The sequence below is a fragment of the Drosophila biarmipes genome, chromosome X (genome assembly GCF_025231255.1).
Source record: "Drosophila biarmipes strain raj3 chromosome X, RU_DBia_V1.1, whole genome shotgun sequence".
Taxonomy (NCBI): Eukaryota; Metazoa; Arthropoda; class Insecta; order Diptera; family Drosophilidae; genus Drosophila; species Drosophila biarmipes.
The window spans coordinates 25,574,190-25,598,882 of NC_066611.1; the positions used below are offsets into that span (position 1 = coordinate 25,574,190).

At 42.5% G+C, this 24,693-nt stretch overlaps 1 protein-coding gene across 6 annotated transcripts in view; it reads left to right on the forward strand.

Annotated features, from left to right (window-relative positions):
* The window catches only part of LOC108024267 (uncharacterized), a 104,912-nt gene that overhangs the window by 62,540 nt on the left and 17,679 nt on the right, over window positions 1-24,693 (forward strand). For 3 of the 6 annotated variants that reach the window (XM_044093589.2, XM_044093590.2, XM_044093592.2), the window contains 2 exons: window positions 13,892-14,024; window positions 18,085-18,107. The gene's annotated coding sequence lies outside the window, so the exon portion shown is untranslated. The remainder of the gene's footprint in view (window positions 1-13,891; window positions 14,025-18,084; window positions 18,108-24,693) is intronic. The other 3 variants (XM_050885993.1, XM_050885994.1, XM_044093594.2) reach the window with 2 other exon arrangements.

The following is a 24,693-nucleotide window of genomic DNA, read 5'->3' on the forward strand; positions in this document are numbered from 1 at the left end:
TTCTGGCAGTTTTTTGTTCGTGGTATACTGTGTACTTTTAGACAACAATGTTTATTCTGTTGATTGGTATCAATAATCGAATTGGTTTAATACTAAAAATCATTAATGGTTTCTAAAAAAATATGCAAGAAAATGTATTGAAACGGAAAAGCGATGTATCCTTTTCTCGCTGCATACATTTAGACACTTTTGTAAGGGCATTTGGGCCTAAAAGTATGTCTTACATTTTGTAACGTGCCGACCAACAGCGTTATTTCTTTATTCCCGCTGTTAACGAAAATATCAGCAAGTCGAGAAAAGAATAAGTAAGGTTGTCGTTTCAGACGGAATATGAAAAAATAGGGCTATTTTCTTCAATAAGAGCCAATGTGTTGGCCAGTTAACAACAATGGACCCGAGACTTTGGTCTACTATTCCTTTTCCGCTCTGCGATCCCTTTTTGTTTGGGTCCCGACGCCGTTCACGACTGCCTTTTGTGTTAATAAACAAATAATCTACTTAAGTTCAACAATAAAACGGCCGGCAAACGAGACGAACGACAAATTCATAAAAAGGCAAAACAGCAGAGAAAATGGGTGGCAGATAAAGGCAGGAAATGAACATAAAAAAATTATTTCCACTCAATTTATTTCTACGTTCGTACGGGTGGCTGAGGGGAAACTCAGGAATGCTGAAACACACACAGCAAAAATATGCTAAGCAAAAGGCAAGGCTTTCCCTTTGCCAACAATCACCTTCCCCATTGTGCCTTGATTGATCGGATCGCTTTGGTGGGTCCCACTTGGCCGTCGAGCTGCGTTAATGCCACTTTAATTGACGCTCATTAGGCAACAGCAGTGGCAGTAGAAGCAGCACAAGTAACAGCAGGAACAGCAGCAACACGAGCCCAAACGTCAGCAGCAGAGTAGCAGATTAACGGTAGCGGAAAGTCCCCTCAAGGCCGTGTTCGAGCCACCCCACCAGAAACCCATCCACCCATCCACCCATCCACCGAGCCACCCATCTACCCCGCCGCAAACCTCGCCCTACTAATTAGGCTGGCCCTCAAACGCTGTCCTAAATTCACGATTTTTGCTCTTGGCCAACTCGAAATGGCTCCCGAGAGGTCAGCATTTACAAACAATTACCAGCTGGGGTGTCACAAATGTCTCTTTCAGCCAACAATCAAATGAGGGTCCCTTGTGATTGATAAGAGATTTGAGCACGAGGCGAGCAAAAAACCAGGGGTAAAAAGAACATTTAGGGTATTCAGTCAGTCCTTCGTCCTCGCAAATAGGCGCAAATGTTGCAAGCAATTGGGTGAGAAAAAACCTTCCTCTCGGGCCCAAATTATGGCAAACATGACATCTCAGAAGGAATTTGTAAGAAATATCAAAATGCCTCCGGCCATAAATCAAAGTACATCCTGACCACAAATTAGGGACAAACGTATCGAAATATTTTAGGAATTTCTAAGACTTTTTAATTTGTCATTATCTTAAGTGTTTTGGCAACTGCGGTTCTGAAACACATTTAACTAGTGTGCAATGAAAATTAAGGTGGTATTTCGAAATCAATTAAACAAACCCTGTAGCATATTGACCCTTGACATTCGAATTTGGAATTTCACAAGTTTTAAAAGCAGATAAACAACTTGTTTTACACAGATTTATATGACTCATTTGTAGAACAATAGCTTCAAAAATGTTTTTCGTGTGTATTCAGTTTAAGTCCACCATGCACCTTTTCTACCATTTCCCCCCTTTTTTATAGTTGGCTAGAAACTAATAATTCATTAGTCATTCACACTGTGTCCGAGAGGCAAACATTTTAAACAAACTTAATCAGCATGGGGCTCGTGTAGAGAAACCCGATGCTCCAACTGCTTTAGTTATTTATATGCACCAAATGTGTGCACTTTTTAGTTGGATGTAATGACATCTGATAGAACTCTATGCATAACGAACTCGAACATGACAAAAATGGGTGCTTGGCTTTCAAAGTTTTTTATTTTCATTTTTCAGTGCGTTGTCGACTTAATTTGAAAATTTCCCACCACGAGATGACAAAAACTAAAACACAACTCAAACAAAATGTGCTACGTTTTGTACATACGTGGCAGAGCCAAATAATTTTGCCCATTTTACAAACAGTTCGTAGTTCATGGAATGCGTTGGCTAAATGCAGTAAATGTTGCTCTGTTGCACTGCTGCTCTGTGCATTTTGTTTGCCATTCCGCGTTGGTCGCTTTTGTTCAACATTCACTTTTGATTTATGCCGTCGAGCGTCATCGACACAAGCTTCCTACTTATCGAAAGTAAATGTGCGAAGCGATAAGCGGCTTTGTCCGTTATCAGGCGAATTCAATACTTATTATCAGGGCAGCGCCGGGGATGGATGTTCGTTCAGAAAAGGCGTGTTCTCGAAAATGACACCCCCACCCGACGCAGTCCACGAAAACCATCTCGATGATTTTATTTTTAGCCCTGTGACTCGAAGATAAGTTATCTGGGCGAGTAAGTATTTTGAGCATTTTATAGACTCTGATTTATAGCCACCGATTGCATTTCCATTGATGCTTACAGTTTTAATGTTACCCAAACCAACCCGAATACGAAAGTGGGATATTTTGGTTACTATCGCCCTTTAAGCTCCTCCATCATCAAACTGCAAATGGCACGTGGGACCTGCGTTTCTAGTTTTGAACTATCTGCTCAACTTGGGAAAACTCAAATTAAATGGGGTAACTAGTGTAAAAGTACGTAATATATGGTGAATACTCTTACGGGAATCTGCCAGTCTCCCTTTGGTTTATTATCTGCGTTTTGGAAAAATACATTTATTCACAACTAGCTTTACACTTGTGCAAAATTATACATTTAAAAAAATGAGCTTTACTTATACTGTTAGGATCTAAGAAGATTTAAAACTTACCAACGTTCAACTTATGCGATAATTTTCACATTGAATTAAAAAGATACTTTTAATTAAAAATCCAGCATGTGCGACAATTCTAAACCCCCTTCCTATTACTCTCAAATTTCTTAATATTATAGAAAATATCTGTTACCTTTTTACGTTTTCTCTTTAATGGGAAAGTGATTTCTAGAAAAGCCAAACACTGTTTCATTGTGTTTTTTTTCTTGGGGGCTTAATTTTTTAAGTGTATTTATGCTTCAGGTATGCTTTCGGTGGCCCGGTGAATCTAGCAGATAATGAGTTCCGGACAAACTCGCATTAGCCCAGGAAAAGTGTGAGACGGAGATGCTTTTAAAACTTTTCGAAAAGTCTTGCTCTGTTGATGTTCCTGCTTCTGTTAGTGTGCTGTGTAGCGTATTCGTCTTGTTGCTCTAGTCATTTGCTTATTGTCAGTGTGATCTCCCAAGTGGGGGATGTAGGGGATGTTGAGGATTCCCCCACGGAACCTCCGAAGAGTTCTTCGCCCACGTTTTGCCATGTGAGCAATATTGTGCACTTAGAAGCATTTTGTCAGTCAACACAGCAGAAGCATAAGGAGCACTCAGTTGAAAGGCGTGGCTGGGAGGTCGTGCAAGTGCGCTTGACATTTTCAGCGGAGAGGGCTAAAATATGAAAGCGAAAAAATAAAAATGAGACGAAACGAAACGAAACAAAACTGTGGGGAGTGAAAAGAACACACAAAAACTGAATTTTGTGCTTGGATTTCGAGGCAGCGGGAGCAGCTGAAATAGCTACAGAAACATCAGCAGGAACGCAACATAAACATATACGAGAACAACAATAACAATTGCAACGACAAATACCAACTGCAGCAATAATAACAACAACAAGGCAACGGCAAAAGTATGGAAAAAAAACTGACAAATGTCAACAAAGTTGATTTATTTTCCCTTACATTTAAATATGATATGCAACATTTTCCAAAATGCAATTTATATGTTGCCCACGACAACGACAACGACATTTTCATAATGTCCTGTTCTCGTTTTGCTGCCCACCAATCAACCCTCCAACCTAATCTTACCCATTCATGCTTGCCGTCCGTTAACCCTTTCATTTGTAACCTACTGGTATTTCCTCCTTGCCACATTTGATTTAAACTATTCTTAACCAACTTATGACATGACAGTGAAATCGATATGTTGCTTCCAAACACAGTGATCTCCGACCATATAACCTGTATATATTTTTGATCAGCATCACCACAACATACCAATGGTTGTTTTAATATAATTAGGTTTTAAAAAATATTTTAAATGCATATGCATTTATTTTATTTAGTGATTTAATTTTTGTAAATGGAAGTCTGAATTGATTAGATAACGAAGGTAGTATGTAAATGCGTATACCCGGTCAATTGTGATGCCTCGCGCGAGGTCATAACAAAAGGATTATTTCCTCAGAAGGACCGATTTCATTGTTGGGTGTAGTTTCCCAGTTTCAATTTCAGCTGCTGGGGAATCCTCAATGCTATCACTGCTATCATGTCGGCTTGTGTTTTGCGTCCTGGCGAAAGTTTAGCATACGCTGCATAATGCGCCATGTTGCATTCGAGTCGGCCAACTATGATGCCCCACACCCATAATAATGCCACGCCCCTATATCCATCGAGCATTGCCATTGCCTTGACATAGAAACATGTGTTTGTGTTTCATTTTTTGTAAAGTATTTTGGCAAAATGCCATTATAATTATACATTGGGCTTGGCTGGCTAGATGGCTCTATGTATATATGTTTATATATGGAGTCAGTCTGGTATGTTTCATGCTACGAGTGACAAAAACAGAGTCAGCCAAATCAGCAGCAGCAGGAACCACAGCAACAACCACGGCAACAACCACACCAACACGAACAACAATCAACGATGGTTGTTGCTGGTTGTTGTTTGTTGTCGCTGGCATTGTTCTTGTCGCTGTTTGGCGTTTGCATGGCAAATAAATCAAATTGCTTTTTAAATGGAATGATGGTGAAATGGGTGGGGGTATTCCAAACGAATCCGAATAAAACGAAAACGTTTTCCAGATTTATACGTCTGCTTTCCCACTCCTCTCCCCGTTCCCCTTCATATTTTTTATTTTTTGTTTCTTTTTCCTACCTGAATATATATGTGCATTTCGTAATCAAAATGTCGACCAGTGTCGTCGTCTACCGGAAGACTTTTTAAATTGCTTCAATCAATTTTAAAAACCGCACTTGAAGTGACGAAGTGAGGCGAAGCGAAATGGCTGCTAGCCAAAGTTAATGACCTATTCAGGAGTCTTGGAGGCATCTGGTATGATGCATTTTTAGCATCAGCCATGCGAGAAGCTGCACCATCCATCCTGTTGTTCAACCCATTGCCTTCCGCTCCTCCTGTCGCCAGTTGCCAGTTGCTGTTTCTGTTTCTGTTGCCAACTGCAGTGAAAAGTGACAAGTGCTTGTCCGATATTTCGGCCCACAAAGAAGCTGGAGGGGACTGTGTTCGGGGAGTGGGCGGCCCAGCTTCGGCGACAGCCAACAATCCTTTTTGCCCCCCGGCGGGAATATGAATACCGATTTTGACAATGGAATGGGAACACCGGGAGCAAAACAAAGATCTTCAGCATTAGCCAAGGACACATGCACAGGACCTGCATTGTGGGATGACTGCCGACTACCGACAACCGACTACCGACTTGGCAGAAGGACGTGATAAGTCGAAAAAAGTGTCCAACGAGACAAACTTTGTAGGAGCTCACAATGGGGCCCTTCACAACGGATGACGCCGAAAGTCAATTTCGATGGATCCTGGCCAAACGCAATGTTGCGGGAATTCTGACAAAGGAACGATACATATTGCAAACTCGACTTTTAAGCGAATTAGCTTGTCAGTGTAATGAAAACGAGTGAATTGAAACCAATTTCTAACCTTGTTGGCTGTGCACTCTAGTCAAATGTCCGTATTACCCATAGGTTTCAGAATGGGACGCAAAACTGAAGTTCTAGATTCCATAACTTTAGTTAATGAACTCCGATTTCGATGTGGGATATCTCTATGAGTTTGTGGTTGCATTCTCTAAAAATCTGCATTCAAATATTTATATTCTAAGAGGATCGAAATTTTAGCCCATTTTCATCTTCGATTCTTCCGTATTTCCCATGGGTTTCAGAATGGGACCCAAAACTGAACTTCTAGATTCCATAACTTTAGTTAATGGACTCCGATTTCGATGTGGGATACCTCTATGAGTTTGTGGTTGAATTCTCTAAAAATCTGCATTCAAATATTTATTTTCTAAGAGGGTCAAAATTTTAGCCCATTTTCATGTTCGATTCTTCCGTATTTCCCATGGGTTTCAGAATGGGACCCAAAACTGAACTTCTAGATTCCATAACTTTAGTTAATGGACTCCGATTTCGATGTGGGATACCTCTTTGAGTTTGTGTTTGAATTCTCTAATAGTGTAGCTTCAGTTTTAAATAGAAAGTTCAGATTCTGCAGGTAGAAAAAGATCGTAATGTAAATTGGTAGAACTCAGAAACGTTTAAATCATCTCACAGCTAAATCCACTAAACTAAGACTAGCTATTTTAACTCATTCAATGGAAAGTTTAACTACATGAAATGAACAAAACATGTCGGATATTCTATGGAGTTTCCAAAGACTTACCTCCAACTCCATTGTGATGAAAATGAGTAAATTAAACTCCATTTAATTTCCCCTGCTATTAAAAGTACAAGGCTCTTTGAGCTATTTCCCGGATCATGTCTCTATCCATTAAATGTTTCCATGCTCCGAAGCCCACTCCGCCTTAACTCCTTCGACACCTCTGAGCTCCAACCCTCCGCCTGCTGAGACGAAATGTTTAATTGCACGCAAAACCGCAGGAGCTATTAAAATTGTAGTGCCGTATACGTAAACGAGCTAGTATGGGTACGACGCGATTTACATTAATTTGATTTCGTTTATAATTTGGAACGTTATGCGGCCGGCTCCGCACCCCACAGTCATGTGCCCTGTGCCATGTGGCATATGACCTCCTCCCCCGTTGCTCACATCCTTTGGTCGCTGGTTTAGTTCGTTCGTGAGGTTTGCACGTAACTTAAATGGGCGGTTTGGCCTGACTCGCTTGATTAAATCGCCGAAATGAAATTTGGCGGGGGGAAATCCACAGCTGGACGATGGCGCCACTAAAAGTTACATAAAGCTAGCTCCATTAAGCTCAAGTCAGATCTTAATCTATCCATACTAGCTATATACTATAATACTAGCACACCCGTATGGGTGGTAATAGCCAATGGTAGCAGAAGGATTAACAAAAACTCCCCATTCACTTTCAATGTTTTTGCATAACAACGTATAGAAATTTCCTTGTTTTGTGAATAATTAAAATAGTTTTATGACCAAGAAATTTAATTTTAATCGGATTCTTTTTTTTTAAAGTAGATATGTGCGAAAAGAGTGTAAAACGAAAGAATTTTATATAATTCTGTGTAACCATTACCCGCTAAAAATATTACTAAATGTGAATATTAGTAAAAAAGGTATATTTTATTTAAATCTTCCCTTTTTATACTATAATGCCCCTTTAGGTCAACACTTTTAGTAAAACAAAAAGTCAAACCGGCTTCGTCAGTTAAATTTACCTTACAGTTTGTTTTTTATCACCCGCTTTCTTCGCTTGCTAAAGACAAATTTTAAAGCTTAAAAGATAAGTTTTATGGCCATGGGAATGCAGCATAAACTGAAAGTAAACAAGGAAGAACGCTATAGTCGAGTGCCTCGACTATCAGATACCCGTTACTCAGCTTAAGGGAGCAAAAGGATAAAGAAAATATATAAGCAGAAAAGCGATATTTTAGGGCGCCACCTACCGGCTTTTTCAGTAGATGTTATGTGGGCGGCAGATAGATTTAAGCGTGTTGCGTGGGCGTGGCACCTTTTTCTTGGTGAGTCGTTAGGTATTGTCGAGACAAATAAATATCTGTTAATATTTTTAAAATTTTTTCTATCGCGGATTGTGGGTTGCTAGAGTGGGCGTGGCACCCCGCTGGAAGCCCATGAATCTGCATGCCAAGTATGAATAATCTAGCTCTTATACTTTTCCAGATCTCTGCGTTCATACGGACGGACGGACAGACGGACATGGCTAGATCACCTCGGCTAGTGATCCTGATAAAGAATATATATATTTTATGGGGTCGGAAACGCTTACTTTTACCTGTTACATACTAGCTGACGGATCTAGTACCCTCTTACTCTACGAGTAACGGGTATAAAAAAGAAGAAATAAATAAAATGACATAATAAACCTTGTGATATTTCGCTCTATCCTAGCATTATTTCATAATACCTTGCAATTTTTTATGTACTATAATTCATCACTTTAGTTTCTGGCAAGATTATATGCAGCTTATGCCATAAAACAGTGCTCAATGGTTAGAGCAGAGGTCCTGCACAGATTCAATGGCACAATCCGCTTGGCTTTAACGACTGATGCCGTTTGGGTCAAATAAGATAAAGCGGCGAAAAGCTCTTGAGGATTTCGCATCTTCCATCCCCTTTATCTAGACTTTTATTTTTTGCTTTAGTTGTTGTAGTCTGAGTCTGTAACTCTAGATTTTTAATGTCCCTGCACTCACAGAAAGGGAGCAGAAGTTAAATTTTATGTTCGAAATTTTTATACCTTTTCATTTTTGTCATGTTCTCTTCCCAATCGCAATAGTCTGACAACTAAAACAAGTTGCCGTCACTCGCACACTCCCTTCGCTTTCCCCACTTCGACAAAAAACCCTTGTCCAACGATTCTTTTTTCCGTTCGGTGCTCTTCGTTTTTGGATGACGCTTTACACTAAAAGTAAACGTGTCGGAGGCACTGGTAAAATATCCAAAAATGAACCAAGTTAGCACGTGACCCCCTATAAACCCACCAAGACGACGGGTATGATGCCAACTTTACAACATTTACCAAGTTCGCCCATTTCCAATATTTGTCCTCACTCGTAAGAAAAACACTTGTAAAAACCTCAAGCTAATTTTAGTATTTCATGACAAAATAGTGTATTGGATTTGAAATTCCACATTTGAATGTTTAAATGGACGTTTTCAATCTTAAGATTAATAGAATGATTTCAAAAATAACAAGAAAGGCAATCGACTTCGGCAAGTCGAAACTGTCAAACGAACATAGCTAGATCGACTCGTCTAATGATGCTGATCAAGAAGGTATATACTTTATGCAAGAGTATACAAAGTTAGAATTTTTTCAATGTTTCAATTTACTACCAATGTTTTTTCCAGGTGTAAGTTCTCAATCTTAATGTTCGGCGTGTAAAATCGCCCTTGTTTTCAAAGACCATTTCTTTCTACCACATTTCGAGCACTACTTTCCACCACTTCCTAGTACATTAAATACTCTTTAAGAAGCATTTTCTATCATAACATATCCTAATTCCATAGACATACTTTTATGTTGTTGAATAAGTTAAAATTAGTTACAATTTTAATTTTTTTACTCAAGTGTAGGAAATAAATCAGTTTACCACACAAAATCTCCTCCTGCCAAAATACATTAAAATTCCGTGGCTATGCTCACGAAATCAATTTAAGCCAGACCAAATCAATCCTACACAAACCAAGGCAAAGCCTCAAAAACCGGCGACCGACCCACTGTCGAAAGGAAAAGTCTCCAATGAATACGTTTTTAAATGGCATCATAATTAATAGCACTTAATATCAATAAATTATTCGCAGTGCGTGCCAGGTGCTTCTGGTGCTGCTTTTGCTTTTGCTTTTGCTGTGGAGGCCAACAGAAAAGACTCTACATCGACAGCTGTCCCTTCCGCGTAATAAAACAGACACGCCTCCAGGATAAGGCTTACCCATTACCAGGAGGACAACACCACCCCCTTCATCAGCAGAGCAGGGAGCAGGGCGCAGGGCGAAGGGTGGAGGGAAAAAGTGTAATAAAAACATCATCCTTCTCAGCCTTCGGGGCGCCCATTCGAAATTCTCCATCGACAAGGGCGCCAGCTAGGAGGCTTTGACACCAGACGCCAGACGCCCAGTCGCTAGAAGAGGCCATCAAGTGTTTTAATTAGCCCACCCAGACCCATAGCCGACCCACGACACCATGCACCGTACACCCCATAGACCAGATGCCTTTCCGTGTTCCCTGTTCCCTGTTCCCAGTTCCAAGGACCAACCGACAGAGCGACCGACACCGCCTGTCGGTAATTTATGTTTTATTTATGCAAAGATATTGCGGTCCGTCGTCCACTCCGCTCCACTTCTCGAGTCTGGGCAGATGTGAAATGTGAAGTGGAAGTTCAGTGTTTGTGGGTTTTTTTTGTTTTGATGGCGCCATTTCGCTTGGTTACGCGTTAATATGCAACATTGTTTAACTGATTGCAGTGGCCGTCGACGGCTAACGAACCCGTTAGCGGTCTGGTCAGGATCTGGAGGGTTTTGGTTGTGAGGCCAGCTAAATCATCGAGGGATTGTAGGTTCCACCACAGCCGAAACTGGAATAATGCAGACATTATAAACTGGCTACTGCACGAGACTTCCGCCTTCGGGTGGAACGGAACCTTTAAAGATTGTTTTACCGAACCTAAAAAGAAACTGTGTTGGGGAGGTATCGACCTGCCTTCTAATCGAATATGGGGAGTATGCAAATCTATCGAAAAGTCCCGACATTCGGAATTGATTCGAAGATGAATTCTCAAGTTGAATACCAAAGGAAATCGTTAAAATGGTAATTTAATATTTCATTCTGAACTTCGTTCTGAACTTCTTTAATTCTGTAAAATGGTTGATAAAGATATCTCCGATAACCTAGTTAAATATTAATATTTAAAATTCCAAAAATAGTCGTAAAAATGACCTTGGTATCCTTACTTCCTTACTTCCTTCACACGTTCTGCAGGAGCAAACAAAAAATGCGAAGCCTACCTATTATAATTACCAACTGATTGATTCAGATAACGCCGACGGCAACCTCATACTTCAATGGAATGCTGCTGGTCATAAATCAGCAGACCTGCAGAATTTCGCTTCCTTTGAGGGCTTTGCACCAAATAAATTGGCCACTTATTTTCTGTTTACCAAACAGCTTTTTCAAGTGGCAAATGGTGGCTTTAAGTTGCAACTTTAATTGCCTGCACAACACAACTTCGCCCCGAAATGGGCGCACAAAAATAAATTCTGTTAGCTCCCGGGAAATTTGCACAGCTCTCAAACTGTGAGCCGATTTCCTCAAAAGTTCAGTCAGCAAAGAAACCCTACAGCATTTCCCACCCCACTTTTTCCCCCTTCGAGTTGCGGTGCATTATACGAATTTTATGTGACGCATCTCCCCGTGTTTCTACAACAGACCCCCACGGAAACATCAATTTTTTATGCACATTTTAAGAACTTAGAAGTATTTCAAGCTCCCGAATTGAATCATACATCAAAGTTGTATTTAATAGTAGAAAGAAATGGACAAAAATGGGCGTTTTCAAGAAACATTGATCTTAACTTTATATTTGACTAAAACCAATCAAGATCAAGCTTAATTAATAATAGGTATATTTTGAAATTATAATATGGACTATGTTTCAAAAGACTGGCTATCGGCTGGTCCCTTAGCCAACGTAAGATCATAAATAAGTTTTTAAGAAGGCGTTGGCAACTGAATGCCGCCTGCTCATTATGAAGGTGCCTTGAATATATTTTATTTCGGCAAGGATCCTTCTATTGAGGGGTACTTGGAATCACCCATTCCGTTTGCCCATGGCCTCGGCGTTCCGTAAACCTCGCCTTTTCCTTTCTTTTTTCTCCTCTTTTTGGCACACCTTGTGCTTAAGTGCAATGTTGCATTTTTTCCACGACACTTGTTATTTTTGTTTTGATGCATTACATATTTCGTGGCAGCCACTTGGCGACGCCTCTCGACGATGATGACGTTGCTTCGATGGCGATGCACGGGCATGGGCACGGCCACCCCAGCCAATTCCATCCAGAATTCCCCAGTCTTAGTCCCATTGCCATTTCCATTCCCACCTCTGGTTGGTTGGCTGGCTGGCTGGCTGGCTGGCTGGCTGGCTGGCTGTCAAGCGACCTAGCGGCAAAATAGACGGAAAGACGTCGACGAAGGAGAAAATATTTGTGCTAGCCTGCAAGTTCCCCCCTTCATCCTGCAAAAAGCGCCCGTAATTGCTTATGCAAATTTTCGCTGCAGTTTTTAACACGGCGCCCATATACCAACCTTTAATTCGCCCTCGGAAAGGTGAGGTCCGACCCGACCCGACCCGACCCGACCCTTCATGTTGCCAAGTCGTCGTCTCCTTCGTCATGGGATGAAGTTCTTATTCTGGCGGATAGAGATACCGGCGCGGTGCAGATGCAGCTGATTCTTTGACTCCTGGCAGAAGGCACTTTAACGCGGTTTGCAAATTGTGTGGACTGGCATCGCCGCCACAGTTCAGCACACAGATGGAGCAATCCCTGTACCGAGATTGTAGCCCGCAAATATGATGGTTTCAGGGAGAAGTAAACATTTCCATATCTGTATTAGAGTCGGTAAATAAATGTGTAAGGGCAGAAGCATTTCGATATTGATCTTTGAAGGCTTCCTGTCTTCGGGGTGCTCATTTACTTATTTCTTTACATTGCTGATGGAAGGTTTAAGTTTTGTGAACTTCTAAGCATACTTTGCAGGGCAGCTTAACAGAACAGATATGAATATGATAATATGAACACATTTTATATTCACGTTTCATTTTTACCAACCCTTTAGCATAGCCCATTCAGTAGTGTTAAATTGGTACTGAAAACTGTAATTTTTAGAACTCCCTATTTTTTAATCTACTCTTAACTCGGGACAGAAAAGAATCCAGTTTTTGATAAATTTGGAAGAGCTCTCGTGTACTGAAAACCTAAACGTCGAATGAAGAGTTTTCCTGTGCGATCTTCCCTCAGTCGTTGCATCCCCCGTTTTCAAATCGATAAATAAAACCCCGACTTCAGAATGAACCGAAATGTTTATTCGATAACCGAGTTCTATTGCATTAATATCACATCGGAGGGAATCGAACGCCGGAGGGTGGGATTGGGATGCGTAGGGGTTGGTTACGGTTATGGCGATTTCATCAGCTCTTACCGCAATCGCGGACCACTCGCTGTTGCTGCTCTATTGCTATTCTATATATAGATATGGCTATTGCTATTCCTGTTGCCAGGACAGCTGTCGTCGTGACAATGCAGTGGCTGTTGCTGCTGCTTTTGCTTTTGCGTTCCTGCTGCATTCGCAATGGCAGCTGCAGCTGCTGCCCCTGCTGCCCCTGCTGCCCCTGCTGCTGCACCCTCGTCCTTCCACTCGCATGTTTCCTGTTTGCCATTTTTGTGCGATGAAATAAATCCATCGTCAGTCCAGCAGCAGACACACACTCACACACACACACCGGGCGAACCGGAATCATAGCTGGGAGCACTAGGAGCTGGAATACATCAGGTAGGGGTTTGTCTATCCATCTACCTATCCACCGGCGTATCGGAGTGCCCCCCTAATCAGCATGGAGCCCAAGTCCTGGGTTTTCCCGGTTTCCCAGGAGCACCACTTAATTGGCTGCGCCTGTCAATCAGCATCGCTCGTTTCCTCCTCACGTGTTCGGCTACGGATTGAATGGGTTAGGTTATTGGTGGGCATGCGGGGATATGGGTATATCCCGTAAACCAGGATATGGGTGGCCCATGAGCATGGTCGATTAGGTGCCTAATAGGCGACCACCAGCAGTTGATCGCCGCCATCACATTACACGCCACCGCGGTGAAGTGAGCTTTCCATTTCAAGGCCTTCCCTTATGCTCAAATCACCTGCTCGTCTCCGCGTGCCAGCCTGAGAATGCCAATTAAAATTAGAGTTAAATTAACCTGTATACCTATCTTGAAATATATCCTCTTATCTGCATATATGCTCCTCTTATCTTAAAGGTTGTCATCGTCAGCCAATCGTCATGCTACTTTGAGCCAAGCACAAGCATTGAAAACCATAACAACAACCAAAACACGTGAAGCAGCGAACGGATATACGGACGAAGGGAAGCTAGCTCTTCAAAGGAACCCGGTAAGATCTAGAGGATTGATATCATATTTGACAAATATATGGGCATTTTATACCCTAGCAGTGGGTTTTATGATTCAGTCCTGCTGATTCAGTTTGCAACGCAGTAAAGGAGACGTCTTCGACCCTATAAAGAGTATATATTCTTGATCAGCATCACTAGACGTATGTATCATAACCGTTGAAAATACTGTGTGTTCCTTGAATGTTAGTTTGAGTTATCCAAACTATCCAAAAAACTCCCGGATAATGCTTCATATTTATTTATTTCGAGAAATATGATACATTTCGCCATTACCCTATCCACATAAGGGAAATACTCCTTGCGTGCTTCGATTTCATTTTCGCTTAGCTTATCGCACAATTGAAATTTGAACTAGAGCGATAGTACGAGTATGTTCATAATTTATTTTCCGATGCATGTGTGGCGGCTGGGCACGTGTGGGGCACGTATTGGAAAACGCGTTGGTGTAATTGAGCACTTTTATTATTTTTATGCTTGCTTGACAGATAATTGTGGCCCGGAGGGGCGGACATTGGGATTGGGATTGGTTGATAATTTACCTGTCACGCACGTGCCGCTCCCATAGTCCAAGAGACTAACTTATCCTAATGACTGCGTGTATCACGTGTGTGTCGATGCTAAAGTATAGTTAACAACAGTACATGCCCTGCCGCTTCCTAGAAATCTCTTACCCATTTGTGGAGTAAACATCCGACGCTGTCTTCTATTTTTTACAACTTTTACTAGCTGAAATAATGGAATCGTTTTTTTAAAAGCAAAATACATTTATATGATCCTTCCAAGTATTATACGTTCTAATAATTTATAACATTATCTTTAAGTGCCTCAATAGTACAACTAACTTTGCCTTTATCTGGCTCCAAAAAGATTACTTCTTGTGCCCACATTTTTTAGTTTTTTATTCCCCAAAACAATAATGAATTTATGCGCAACAAAATAAATTGAAAGCAACCGGCCAACGTGGCCTTTTTCATAGTAAAAGTGAGAGCACAGGATAAAAAAAAGAAAACGGAAAAAAACAAATGAAGGCCAACAGGTCAAGCTGGAAAACAAGAACACGAGGCAGCCAGATCATCTTTTGCCACTTACTCGCCCTGAAACAAATGGCAAACAGGTGTAAAATGGTTAAGAGAAAAATAAATGGGGAAAATGTGTTTCGACAAGGGCCTGGCCCAAAAGGCTACAGTAGTGACCCCCTGACCCCAAGGGCCAAGCCCAAGCCCAAGCCCTGCGGCCTGCGACCTGCGACCTAAAATTATTAAATTCCGAAACGGCGATTAAAAAGTATAACGAAGGGGTGCCGGCTCGTCCTGCCGCACAGCTATACAGAATCTCTGACAGGGAGCAAAAGCTCCTTCTTTGCTGACAAATCCAGCGCAGATGGGGCTACAAAAAAGGAGGAGAAAAAACAAAAAAAAGGAGGAAAAAACACTGGGGTTTTCGGGGGCCGAAAAATAACAAAAGCCTCAAAAGCCATTGAAAAACGGTTGCCCAGGCCGCGTGGTCTTGACCGTTCACATCTACAATCCACACCAATCCACCTCCATGGTGTCCCCTGAGCTCATGTCGTCAGCACGGGTCTCCTGTTTTTCTCTTTTAATATATACATATAGCCAGTAGCCTGTAGCCGGTAGTCAGTAGCCCGTCCTCTCGGGTTGAGGCGATAAGCCTAGAAATGTTACAAACTGATTGTCCCACCAGTATTTTAGTATTTTGGAAAAAAGATTAGGGCGCGGATGTGGCACAGCAGCCCCGAACCCCCGAACAGCGAGCCCAGCGGAAGCCCGAAACCCAGCCAAAATGCTTCATTTATACCCAAAGCGAAATCTCTAGAGTCAAAAAGAAGGGCTCCTCCTCGGCTTTGATTGACTTTCGAAAAGTATTTCCTTATTGACTTGACTACCGCACGAGAGCCCCCTCTCCGCAAAAGAAAGATCTGGGCGCGATACAAAAGAGTCAAATTGGTTCTGACATCGCATTGAGCATTCAACAGATACAGATATACACGCCCATTTTGTAAGCGGAGTGACAAAGGTTTCCCAAGTCAAACGTCGATTCGCATTACTGTCCCTCGTTTTGTGCTTCCAACTTTCCCATTGTTTGCTCGGTATTCTTATTTTTGGCGTTCCCGAGGAGGGGGCTTAAAAGTAATACAAACATATTCAACATGTCACTCTGTGTTTTTGAATAATTTCCTGCAAATAGTATACATCTGTGGTGTTATTTAGTTTGATATCTAATACCAGAAATGAAAGTCGAATTTCCCACAACTTGTTTACCTACCCTGAAAGCCAACCCAAAGCCGAGGCCTCTATTGCGATTTAAACAAACTGAATTAAATCGAGTGAGTCTTCGGGTTCATACTCCCCGGATTCTTGTGCCCTTGTTTGTGCTTATGCAGTGCAGACTGCATTTATCCATGTGGCAGAAGGGCGGAGAACTGGAGACAGGTGTCCTGGTTGAGTGCACATCCACTGACGTTGACTTTGCTGCGTGGACAAGAAACGTGCTTCCTGGGCGGAGATTGCGAGTTGCAACTACAACTGCTGTTGTGTCCCCAGCTAGAAAACTACATTGCGACTGGGCGACTGGGCGACTCGGGGAAGACCTTAGCTCCTTTTGTTCACCCGGATAAATCCGAGCATAAATAATCAATCGAATCAGCTGGATACTAAATACCTAACAAGCAGTTTTTCAAACTTAAAACAATCTGCATTTCCCGGAAAAAAGTGGAAGCAAGCTGTTAACCTCTTCTGCAGGAAACGTATAGAAATCAGTATTAATTTGTTTTTTCACCCTTGCAGGGCTGAGTGCCTTGAAGCGATTTACTTTAAAATGTAAAAGGCAATATAAAACTTTTGCAGCCCTCGTCTTTTGTGTGCCAGGGGATCGAAATAATAAAATAGGAACAACCTACTGCCGTGAAACAAATTATGTTGCATTGCTAAAAAGCATTTGCGGAACTTTTATTCAAATCAAACATTTATGGTAATTTTCTAGAAAATTTATATTGATATTGACAGCAAAAACTTGGCCCACTCAAAAGTATGTTCCTATAGATTTTTCGCGATTTTCGGAAGAGGAAAGCCGGTGAGGGGGGAATTTTCTACGTGGGCAACTTTAGTAGCCTGGTACTACTCGAATGCCAAAAAAAAAAAAAAGAAAAAAGAGTGGCGAAGTGAAGGCAGGAAAATGCGTAAGCAGAAAAGTTTGCAGCACACAAATGGATTTCCACAAAACAGTTTTGGGGTACATAAATCTAAATGAGCTTAGTGTGTGTAACGTCGCAGGGAAAAGAGATTTATTGTTTGATTCTGCAGTATCCACGCCCCCAAATTTCCACGCTTCCACCTCCGCCCAATCATTTTTGCACCTAGAGCCACCCAAAGCTACCCACTCCAATCGGGGTCCCGAGGCATTGGGCGAACGAAATCTTTATGGATTTCGCTATGTAGTTGGATTGACATCCCCGTTCCTCATCGCCACATCCATATTTTTGGGATGGAGAAGGCGAGCCCGTGCTCCGGGCAATAATCTCAGGGGGTTGTAACCGCACCTAGCTTATTGCTGAATTCTCGCATGAATCCGACTCGTAACACCCATATATATAGGTATTTAAAAACGACGAAATTAAGCCGATTCGTCCTCAGGTTTCCATACAACCAACTTGTCTGGCTAACTTGGTATGAGATGCCTATGGTGTCGCTATTTTTGCGCGAATAAACATAAACCAATGAGTTTTGTTTACACAGTAAAACTTGGCAATGAAGAAACACCTTTATGGGGAGTTTCTATTCGGCCCAGCCTTTCGAAGTGTATTTTTACATTCTCTATAGCACTTAGTCTCCAGCAGTTGTAAAGTCTTCCTAGGGTGCGGCAGATTTGTAAACAGATATAGAATTTCCCTGCAGGCAGGCAGCTCCACGTGAATTTCCGACACAAAAAAATATATATGCATACCCAAATTTAAGACACCATTCTTACAGGTTTTCCGAGACTCCCCGAAACTAATTTCCCTAATTCTCTTTCTCGTTGCAGACAGCCAGGTTCTTGTTAAATGGGTAAGTTGATCCCAAGATCATGGGCAATTACTTTCAAAGACTTGGAAGTTTAAATGAGTCGATGAAATTAGAAATGTCGTGCTGAAATCGCATAAAGCATAAGGCAGGCGCATTCAAATGCAATTATCTTCGGAAACAACAAAGTTATAAAACTTTTGCGGATGTCGTTAGATGCCACTCTGCCCAGTCGATTTGATTAATGTTTCTGGGCCAATTTTCTACGGCGGAGTGCCCTCTCCTCTGCTGCCCCTTTTCGGTTTCAGTAGTGGCAAGTGGCCCACACTGGCAGCAGTTTTTTAACTCATTACCGCCCACTTCCCTCGCCGGACTCTCCTTCTCGCACACACTGCAGGCGTATTATTCGTCTTTGGAGTTCCACGGAAAATAATTAACATGTCAGTTCGGCTTGCTCGTAAAACTTCAGCACACACCCTCACACCAACGCCCACCCCCACCCCCACCCCCACGCAGAGGCACGCAAACTTCCGCCCACACTCACAGGCGCAGCGCAGGAGGCAGCAAATAAAACAAAGGAAAAGTGAGCGAAAAAATGGCAGTGTTTTGTCGCGTTGTGTTCCGCTTGCCGGAGTTAAAGAAAAGAGTCGGGCGAAATTCCGGTGAAAATTTCTGTTAAAGAAGAGGAAAATGTTCTGCTTTTTAATGGCTAAAATGTGTAAGAATCAAGACATGCAATGCAAGAAAGCAAAGCAGGCCAAAGCACCAGGAACAATTTGTAGCGAGGTCATTCTGGCATCCATAACGAGTGAAACCGCAAATGAAGTATACAAATAGGCAACGAAGGGGACTGAGAACAAACAAAAAGTGGAAAGTACATAATTTGTAACTTAAACAGGTACCTTTCAGAGCACTGAAAAACACTTTTCCTCCTTACATCAGTTGTGTTTGTTTGGGAACAAATTCCTCTCTTAGTACGCATCTACGAGGTATTCCGGAGTTTCTGTTTTTTACTATTGATTTTTACGCCGCACAGTGTTTGCCAAAGCGGGATCATGCTGAAAGCCGGGACTCCCCTGTAGTTATAGTTGGAATAAAGGTCCCCCACTGGCAGTCGAATCTCCTGCACTGGCAATGTGTTGCAACATGAATCGTTTTGTGTGCATGCCTTACATTTACGGCTCGATATATGTTTACTTCACATGAGTACTGCACAAATGTTCTGCGGAATGTGCGAAAAAGGTTGCTACTTTGTGGAAGGTCTTCAACTGCGACTTGAATTTTGCGTTATGAACACCGGCGGTGCACAGCCGTACCTCCTCCCTCCTCCGTCCTCCGTCCTCCGTCCTCCGTCCTTCCGGCCCTTTTTGTTTTTCTTGGCCCGGCTAATAAGATTCACTCCACTTTTTCCGACGCCTGCCCTCTCGCCCACCCACACGCTCGCACTCTGTCGCTCTCTTGATGGCACTTTGCATGCAAATTGTGTTCTATTTGCATACTTTTTGCAGGCACTGGGATGCATATGCATGTGCGAGTGCAGACATAGGTACACGGATAAAAAATATGGAAAACGCCTTGATATCAATTTTGTATTCGCAAGCCAAATAGATATTAACATGTGAAATATATTTGTGTTTTTCACTTTCGCTTTAGCGCAGAAAAGTGGCAGGAGCTTAGATGAAAAGCATGGTTCGCCAACCCAGGTCAAAATGCCTCTGATATACGCTTTTCCGACTGTACACATGTGTGTAAGTTTAGCAGTCGCACATTATGTGTAGCCAGGTACTTATGCTGCATTGTCTGAGTGCGAGTGGATGACGGTGAGTGTCTATCCGCCGATGGTCTCGTAAGGAAGCTTCACCTTCTCACACAACGTAAATATCATCTCTGACTTTGGCTCACCGCAAATATAAGCGCGCACCTGCTAGCCAAATTAAACGCAGATTCAGTACAAAAGTAGATATTGATAATGCCAACATGCGCTCTCCCTCTGTGGGTTCTAATCGGTACTGGAAAGAACTAGATTTTTGAAACTTATGATAGTGAATCGACGGGTTTGCTTAGGTAGCTAGGACCTTAGACACTGCTTGAAATTCGACTTACTGCGTGGATTCATTAAAGTTCTGAAAGTTTCCACCTAAAGAAGACCTAATGCAGAAGTTTTGACGCTTATTAAGACATAATCCCAGCTACCTGATACCTTTTTATCCCCGATTAATGGTAATAAATATGACTTTTCCTCCTCCCCTAAAGCGCGGTTGGAAGCTAAAAACTTTGGCTGTGCGCTATAAGTATTCTATGATTCGCACAATACATCAGCCCTCGCGAGTGCCTTCAAACTTTCAGTCCTGACGAGGACAACAAACTGCAGTCACTTTGTTTGCCCTGGCCACACTGAGTAAGAGTGGAGTAGAAGTGGAAGTGCTAGTGCGCTAGTTGTGCTACTGAACTTTTCCAAACTGGGTGCGCTTCCTTGAGCTAAGTTCCCGCCAAGTTGTTCCCAACATTTGTTCTGCTCCTCAGAAACTGAGAAACGGAGAACTGGAGAACTGGAGAAACGGAGAAATTTCTACATTTAGAATTGTATAGAAGCGGGGAAACTGGAAACTTTTGGCGCCAGCTTAGCGGAGCTCAACTTTCAGCTTTTCCCTTTTTGGCAGGACTCTCAAGCGCTCATTTGTTAAGTTTGTTGGCAGGCCGAGTCGAGAATATGCGGTGGTTATACAGGGCTCAGGGCGGCAGGAGAAGACGAAGGGAGCGAAATGGCCGGGAGGCGGAAGACGCAAGAAAAGGGCATGGCCAGACAAAGGCTCCGTTCTACGCCGGGCTTCGTGCCTACAATATGCCATATGCCATATGCCATATGCATATGCACATAAATTTTGTTGCATTTCAAGTATTGCACACCAGCATAGGACTCAGGGTCTCCCATACCACTTCTGCTCGTACTACCACTACAATTTCAACTTCTACTCGCACTTCCACTACCACTGACTCAGCCCGAAAGGACTCTCAACCACTTAGAGGATGGCAAACAGAGCCGGCGTACACACATCACTTGACTTGACTGTGGGGCCATGTGCCCTGGAAAGGAGACTTGCGTTGGGCTAAATTTTAGTGGGTTTGTCTAGCAGCTTGTCGTGGCACGTAGACCTAAACCAACCGAATTTGTCCATTACAATTGCATCCGAGCCCAATTCCGCTACGCCGCTGCGCACTCTGCCATATAAATCGAAGCCGGAGTCGAAGTCGAGGGGAGTTCAATTTCGGCAGATGAGGGCGCTCCAGATGGGTTTTGTTGGCTCAGTTGGAAGTAACATAATTGAGGCTTCCATGACACTATCTTTATTATGTCACGACATTTGAGGGCATATGTATGGAGAACCAAATGAGAGATTAAATCTTTGGCTGTACATTCCCCAGCTTGGTTTACTGGATTGTGTCACTTGTGTTGTGAGGTCCTTAAAATCATGAGTAGCTGTGAGTAAAAATCACTCATCTCCTTTATGGCAGTACTTCCATGTCGAAAAGTTAAGGAAATAAAGTGATGATAACCTCTTTAAGGAATTCACCGACTTCGCCGCCATTGTTGTCAATTCCGTTCAAAGGGCGACTCAAGACCCTAGTCGAGAAATGTCGTCTTACGCTGTTGTCCTGGCAAGTTTTAATCGAAAAATGCCATAAAATAAATTTAAAATTCGATAAAAACGCGACGGGGATGCTCAGTCAAGTGTGGCAAAAAGAGCGAGACAGCCGGAACACAGGGCTACAATTGAAAATAAAAACAAGGAAGAACGCTATAGTTGAGTGCCTCGACTATGAGATACCCGTTACTGAGCTTAAGGGAGCCAGAGGAAAATGGAGTTATATACATAAGCAGCAAAGCGATATTGTAACGCTTTCTTCTACCTGTTCCACACTTTCCGACGAATCCAAAATACCTATTTACTCTACGAGTACCGATCGATCTCACCGATACCCGCAATTAATATCTACAATCATAAGGTAACTTAACAGTCACACTACAACGTATAGTATTAAGGATATAAAGATTGATATAAAATTCTCAAGATACAGTTAATTCCCCTTAATATGTTACGACTTACAATGCAGTTTTAAGGATTGCTGGATAGAATTCGATGCAAAAAGAAGGGCTAGTTCTTATGGCTGAAATATATTTCAATAAATGTATGAAGCGTTTCACAGGTGTCTCCCGTCGAACAATTATAAACGCCCGAAACAAGGGTATAATTATACTACACAGAAGCTAAGAGCAATGGGCGAGCTACGCTAGTGGGCGGCAAAGGCACCTGATACAATCAAACTTTGTTTGGGTGAAAATAAATTAAAACTGCAGGAAGCGTCAGAGCGCATGAGGACAACGGGTACATGAAAGAAGGCGAGTAGGGATTCTAGAGTTACCAGGGCTGCTGCAGATGCGAGGGCGAAGCCATGTCCATTCAGGTTCCTTTTGCAACACAGGATGTTGAATCGATTGAATGGTCTAGTTTAGGGTTGCCCAGTCTCATTTCATTCTTGTTCGTGTAATTGCTCTGGGTGCACTGGGTGTACGACTGTGCTCCTAACTTCTAACTCCTAGCTCCTGGCTCCTGGCTCCTGGCTCCTGGCTCCTGGCTTCTCTCCTGGTCCCCATTCAAAGAGCTTCCCAAAAGGCCATGTGGCTCTTTTGCCTTCCGCTGCTTTTGCCACTAATAGCAACACTCTTGCACATGTGTTTTGGTGTTTTCTGTTCAATAAGCAAGTTTCGGGCACCCTGGTCTGGTTTACACTGGAGACCGGATGTGGGTGGTTTGCCAGCTTTGCCATCAAACTTGTCCCTGGATTGCAGAAAACAGAGGACCGGGAAAAAGTAGAGATGTCGGACAATGTCCTGTTGCCCACCCCACTACCGAGTTCAACTTGTACCAAGAAATTGTCAGTTTCCCCCGGCTCTTTCATTCAAGGGGCTGTCCATACATGACATAATTATCGAAGGAGCGGGCCAACGAAACTTTAGACCCAATTATTTTTCCTGTTTGAAGAATTGATTAAATGAATGGGGCCGAACGACAATTACAAAGAAATAGGACGATTTGAACAGCCTTGTGGAAGCAATGGGTATCGACTTATCGATATTTCAACGATAACTAACGTCTTTTGTTTCTGAAAAACTAAAAACAAATTAAACAAATTAATTTCTGTCGATTGGAATATTGAGATACAATTTTGATTTTTCTAAAATATCTCATACATTGTCGTTTTAAATCAATTTGTTGAAGAAAAAATTTCGATAGACCGAAAAACTGTTTTTTTATATTATGAAATTATTATTTTCGATACATCATTGACGACATTTGTTTTTTATTCGCATCCCTTGACAGCCCCTAAGACATTTAAGCTATTACACAACATTGTGCTTTTCGCTGGGTCCCCCGACGAACTCGCACATTTCCTGTAGTTGTGCTTCCCTCTTTTTAGCCCTCGCAACTAAAACCGAACGTCTTAATTTTCCTGAAAGTCATTTTATAGTTGTTAAGTCCCCGACCCCCTCGCATTTGTTCCACTTCACTCTGCGGAACGTGAAAGGCGGAGCCAACCCTTTTCGGTCGACAGTCGACTCCATCGCTGCCGCTGCCTCCACCTTTTGTGTGCTCAAATCTCGAGACAATAATTTTTATGGCATAAAATTTTAGTTCATCTCTTACTTTTTCCTTCTCGGGGATGACAGAAATGGTTGTGGGGGAGGAGGAGGCGGAGAAGTGGGTATATGGGGGGATCGGGGAAGGGGGAAGGGGGAAGGGGGAAGGGACAATCGTGCTATGTCGCCATGTAAAACCAAAGTAAATTGCCATTTTTTCTAAGCACTTATTTTTTACTGCTCTAAGGATGAGGCTGGGGCTCGGGATGCGACTGAAATGAGGTTGTTGGGGTGATGGTGAGGCTGGAACTGGGCTGGGGAGGCAGGAAAGTGACACAAGTGGCTTGCGTCAGGGGCTTAGAGCTTAGCCTCACAGTTTTGGCCCGCCTAACTGGCAAGTACACTGAACATATTTCCCAACCCTGCAACCAACGCCGTTTTACTACACAGAAAAAAACAACAAAAGAAGATTTTAAATTTAAATCCTGCATAAGGACAAAAACTCACCTTTTCCACGTTTAAAACCCGCTTTTATTTTTACACCACAATCGAGTTTCCTTTCTCCTGCATAGTTTTGCCCAGTGCTGGCGAATAGAAAGAAGTTTCGCAGTTTCGCACAGAGCTTTGAAGTTCAGAGAGCTTCGAGAGCTGCGACAGCCATTTGTCGCGTCTAGACGGCGCTTCTTTGATATTCGCAACTGGAAAAACTGGCGAAAGAAAAAAAATAAAGTAGAGAATAAAACGGGAAGTAGAGTGGTCCGGGAAAAGCAGTGTTACCGCGCTAAGACAAACAACAATGGTCAGAAGCGGCATGCCAGACGACGACACTAAGTAATAAGCAGGCCAGTTGGGCTTCTTATTCAGAGCTCTTCAGCTTTGTCGAGGAAAGCCATAGACGGCCACGCCCACAGGTCCATAAGGACCCATCCGCCATCCGCCATCCGCCATCCTCCATCCACAACCCATCTACCTTCCTCCATCCGCCTTCAACGG